A 6197-nucleotide genomic window follows, 5' to 3' on the forward strand; every position below is an offset into this window, starting at 1 on the left:
TGGCAGTTAATAACAGTATATCAGGGGCCTGCAACTCCTGTTCTGGACAGCCCATCTACATGGTGTGCAGGCTTTTATTCCACCCCAGCACTAACACAGCAGGTTCAGCGAAATCAAGTAATCATAATCTTCAATTTAGCCCTTAATTACTTGAAATCAGGTTCAGTATGTTAGGCTGCGTTTAGACAGGCAGCTTAATTCTGATCTTTTTTTCAATAAATGGTCTTTTGACCAATCAGATCAGCTTTTAAAAAGATCTGATGTGACTCATTCAAATATTTTGGGGTGGGGTTTGCACACAGTTGTTTTTGTGCATCCGTCAGTGAGTGTCATTCCTGTTCATCTAATCTCTTGTGTTATGCCACTACATGTTATATACGATTATAGCCAGTGACGGTGTCTTGTGAAAGACTCACGCATGGCCTTGTATCAATAGAGAACGGTTGACTAAGTCAGTGGTTCTCAATTCTCTCCCCCCTATGGCACTTTATTTTTGTATTTCTGACACACCTGTTTCTAAACATGACCATATTGGGCTTGTAAATGATCTGTTGCTTTGGTTTGCTTCTTGTAACTCTGACGTCGACTGTATGGGATCAAATTGGAGTTTCAAGAAACAGCTCAGCAGATGTGGTTTGATACCATCTCTATGACGGAGGGTCATAAAGCAAATCCCTAATGACTTCAGGCTGCATGTATTTCTGACACCTAGTTACACACGTTGGCCATGGCGAAGGTCAATGACAGGGTAAAACTGTTGACTACGTCTTGCAACTGACATTTATGCCATTTAGTATGTTTGTCCAAAGAAAAGTTGGTGAAAAACACAACAGCTCCCCATTTGATCCAAGTGTTCATCCTTGTAAATGCATTAGATTAATATTACATTTAGCCCTCCATTGACTTCACACTGCATGCTGAAAAGTGAAGACCTCATAACCTATCAGCAGCGGTGTGTGGGTAAAATCACTGGGAAATGTGTTGTGATAATTGATCTACAGCACGGTCAAGCAAGTTAATGTTTACGACATTTTCGGACTACTAAACAACTGTTGATTTAGAACCACAGAGATTTACACTTTTGTTTGGTGCGCCAGGACAATTCACAGTTGAGCTCACTCAGTTTAGCTCAACACTGATTGGCTACTATTGTATAAAAAATATATATCAAGGGAGGCCAAATGCTCGCTGGCTACCCTTGCATTCATTCCTACGGTTGACAACATGTCATACTCTTTTTGACCAGACAGCATCAGATAGATGGCCTACACATACAGAGACAGAGGGGCGCTGTTTCGCTCGCTTGGATGCTTTCTCCGGTGAGATACATTCAGCCTCTTGCGACTTGAAGGACAATTATGAAACACAGATAGACGAAAGATAAATAATGTACATTTTTTATTGGAATTTTTTTTGGGGGGGAAGCCTGGCTTCCCTTGGCTTCCATGAATACACGCCACTGGTGCCCATAGGGCTGGGGATCAGAAATGTCTGGAGCGAGAAAGGCAGGTTGAGGTTACCAGGGTTAATAGAGCAGAGGGTGTCGTTGATGTGGATTTTTACATTGATATGGATTTTTTAGATAGGTACAGCGCCGTTGCTAGGCAAGAACTTAATTAATTCCTATCACTAGGTTTGTGTGTGTGTAAAATGGGCATCTGACCTATCATCGGATCAAATTCTACAGATGTCTTATCTTATCAGCCTCTTGCAAACTGAAGGGAAATTATGAAACAGAGAGACAAAATATAAGTTATGTTATATGTTTATTTTTAATTGGTCAATTTTTTTGGGAAGCCTGGCTTCCCTTGGCATCCATGAATACACACCACTGTAACCTATGCTGTGGAATACAGAGAGATATAATACAGGCCAGCACATTATTTTGACCTTATTCGTTGACCATGAGGTCCTCACATTACTGACACCAAAATAGATTTACAGCGAGATATGAAACCTGGAAAATAAAATCTGAATTAGCCAAGCTAGGTTGTTATGTGGATCCATGCCAGAGCATGTGACATTTCACATCCAGATTTAGATTTTTACTGGCTGTGACATTTGAATGGATTGAATCATGTAAAGGAAATGCTGACGTGAGCCAAAGCGCTGGGGTGTCTCAGGCAAACTCCTGTCTGTGGTGATAAAACTACTTTGCGAGCACAGACTGAGTCATTTAAAGCACCCTTCAAATGTATTGGATCAAGAGGTGCTATCCTCCCAAGGCAAAGCCACAATATGTACAATAACAGTTTTATAATGACAGTTTACTCTACTGCATAATGACATCTGACAGTTAATAACAGTATATCAGGGGCCTGCAACTCCTGTTCTTGACAGCCCATCTACATGGTTTGCAGGCTTTTATTCCACCCCAGCACTAACACAATGGGTTCAGCTAAATCAAATAATTGTAATCTAAAATGTAGCCCTTAATTACTTAAAATCAGGTTCAGTATGTTAGGCTGCGTTTAGACAGGCAGCCCAATTCTGATCTCTTTTTCAATAATTGGTCTTTTGACCAATCAGATCAGCTTTTAAAAAGATCTGATGTGAAAATATCTGATGTGATTGGTCAAAATACCAGTGAGGGAGTTCTATTAATGTCCAGTGCATGCCCCAGGTGAAGCGGCTTAGTTTTGATTGCATTAGTTTTGGAACCAGGCTTCCTCCCGGGTGTGAGCTCGTCTCAAAACAAAAGTGAATTAATTAAGCACGTGGAGTGATGAGGACGATTCTGTGTTTTCACATACAAAAGTGATTACTTTTGATTAAAAGGCTTTATCTGCCTTCCCAATGAAAACTAGTTTGAAAATTCAAACATATATTTGATGGAAAAGAGATGTTGTATGTTTATGAATCACGTTGCCTTGTTGACAACATGACAGAGTGGCGCAGATTACCGTTAGATTTGAGAAGAGAGCCCCTCCTTCGCCGCTTTTGCCCGTTCGCATCACATCAGACTGTCGCTAAAATGAAACTTGGCTGCAATAAACAATAAAAACAAACATGTCTTTCTCTTGCTCACCTCTAACTCCCAACTGGCACTATTCAACAAACATTTAAACACCTGAGGTGCATTCAGTTCGCTTCAATGTTTGCTACGTTGTGGAAGGGTTTGTACTGAACGACACGTAGAGAAAATGTGGCTGTTTTAAAGCAGGTTTAGGCAATTCTACACATTTTGGGGCAGAGATCATTTTTTTGTTGTTGCACTTTTAAGCCTATTTCCTTCAATTCTACCCATTTTGCCTTGGAGTGGAGAGAAATGTTGGCAGTTTTTAAAGCAAATTTCTTCAATTCTACACGTTGCCATGACTTATGCCATGTTAATGATATCTGAGTGAGAGTGAATAACAAAATCAATGGGGGCCCCCCTGGAGTTCAGGGGTCCTCGGCATGTGCCTTACATGCCCGGTCGGTATTCGGCCATGATTACTACAAGTGTAGATAGCTGGCTAGACTACCTTACCAATCTAAAAATTGTTAGATGACATGGCTAATTGAGTGACTGTCAGTGACTGTGAAAAACAAGAGAAAAACTGCTGATGCACAACTAAATTTCGAACTTGCACCTTATTCCACCGTTCTAACTCTTAACAGTAAGTTGAGAATCCCGACTGAATCCCCATAGCGACCGCTGGGGCCCCGTAGCGACCGCTTATGTCACTTATGCTTGGAGCCAGCCCTGCAGGAGTACATATTACATTTTTTGCACATTAAAATAACTTAATGTCATAAACATTTAGTCTGCATGGTGTTAATGTTCTCTCCACCCACAAACACGGCAAGTAAATATCTGGTCTAATAACAGTGGCATCGGTGCCAGAATTAGGCTGTGTTGGCAGATATACCAAACAATAAACCTTGGCTGCAGTGAAGACGAGAGCACAGTCCAAGAAATGAAAAGGCCTTGATGGGGTCCTTCCAGATGGTCAGCCCCCTGCTCAACTACTGCATCCAGTAGCTCCACCCTATTGAGGGTCTTGTACTGATGTGCAGGGTGGACACTGAACCTGAACGAACAGGGAGTATTCAGGGAGTTGAAATGTTCTGAACATTGCTGATAGAAAGGTATTGAATAGAGCTGACATGATACCCTATTCTACCTGACAGTCATATCTGTTCTTCACAATATATTTTTGTCTGAATGTTCTGTAAGGTTTCACCCTATTGAACATTAATTTAGCTGCACCATATTTGACACAAATAACATTTAAACGTCTATTTGAATGCAGATGTTTGAAAACAGAAGTGATGTGTTTGACATTGAAGAATGTGAAATGCCTGACTTGAAAGACGAACTTGCTCAATTACATGTATTAAAAATAATGTGTTTCTGCAACTTCCTACAGCTGTCTTTTATAAAAGTTATCAAAATTGTAACGTAAAGGATTAATTCAAATATAATGTAAATGTAAAGGAATCTGTTACTTTATTGTAACTATTCCCTATTCATGTTACATCACTTTTATTGAAGCCAGTTCAGCTGCTAAGCGGTTTACTTCAGAGTGTAATAAAAGTCTGAGGCAGTTATATCGCTGTCAGCAATATGAGTGGATAAGATGATTGAAATACTGGTATGGTGTTATGTAAGTCATAAGAATCCTACTGGACTATATTAGCCAACTGAAATGTGAGACAAATAGAAGCTCCTTCAGCATCTTCAATAGATCATACTGTAGATAAAAACTACACATAACATTTAAAAGTTTTATAAGCTGTAATTGAAATTATAAATGTTTCTGTTCTAGCTTTTAAATATTAATTTAAATATGTTCTTGTTTTATTTAATATGGTTCTACCAGGGTGATAAATCAAACTAAGCAAGGCACGAGGTAACGGCCAACTCCGTAACAAGTATGAGGTGAGGAGACAGTTCAGATGTGTTTACAAGCTAAATAATAGAAATAATAGGTGAACATATATAAAGTTGTTGATGAGGATTAATGCCAATAAAGTTGAACTAAATAAGGCTAGATTAGGTTTCATGAAAACTATTTTAGTGGTAGTGGGGCAACATGGACTCACTCCATTACAGTATTTGAGGGTCAGTGGTAGTAACATTGGAATACATTTGATAAATCAAACTTCTGATATTGTTATAACTATTAGTAATGAAATCTCTCTTATGTAAATTCAGTGAAATTCAATTAATGGACAAATATGACATTAAAAGTCATGTAATGGGAGTGTGGTGGTCCTGGAAGTGGGAGGTGCTAGTTAGGGACAGACACACAGGTCTGGGGGGGAGGTCTCTCCTACAGTCCATGTCCTTCCCCAGAGTGGTCCATAATTAACTTCTGCTTGGTTGGCACTTCCAACCAGATATAAGGAGGCTGGGGCCCCAGCATCCATAAGTCAGATACCTTCTTCCTCTGTGGTAAGACCTCTCCACCTCCTTAGATTTGTACATTTGTCTCATCTTTGCACTCAGCATCTGAGGCAGTAGCTAACTGCACTGTTTGAATTGAGTTCTGCACGTCTCTTGTAAGATTTGACAATATGCAATCAAGTGGCAGTGGTTTACAGTGTAAAACAAATATATATATCCTTTACCGTCAAAAGCGGTGCTCCTGCACTTGTTTGTAAATTGAGGGGGTGGTCTAGAATGTAACTGGGTTATCAGGGGTATTCATTTTAATAAAAAAAATAAAAGAATGTATTAAAGTGAGTTGACACTAGGGAAATGAAAGTTATCAGTTACACCTGTAGTTGAATTGGACATGGCCGTAATTATTTAGTTAAATGTTTTCTAGTCCTTCGGGGGCTAAATGATAAGGCTTTACACCACAGGAGGTTGGTGGCACCTTAATCGGGGAGGACGGGCTCGTGGTAGTGACTGGAGCGGAATAGGTGGAATGGTATCAAATACATGAAAGACATGGTTTCCATGGTGGTGGTTTCCATGGTGGTGGTTTCCATGTGTCTGTATGCCATTCCATTTGCTACGCCCCAGCCATTATTATGGCACAGCAGCCTCCACTGCATTAGACTTGTGCGTTTTCACAACACTCACATGTTTCACAGGGTCCTCCAAGAAGTACACATTCATCTGTAGGAGGGGAAAAAAGAAGGTGAGACATGGTTTGAGTCTTCACATAAAAAGTGATGAGAATATTCTGAGAGATTCCGCTCATCTAACTCTGTTGACTGGGGAGGAAGTACCACAGAGTCAATCATGTTTCTTGTTTAAT

Source organism: Coregonus lavaretus (assembly GCF_964263955.1).
Source record: "Coregonus lavaretus genome assembly, contig: HAP1_SCAFFOLD_79, whole genome shotgun sequence".
Taxonomy (NCBI): domain Eukaryota; kingdom Metazoa; phylum Chordata; class Actinopteri; order Salmoniformes; family Salmonidae; genus Coregonus; species Coregonus lavaretus.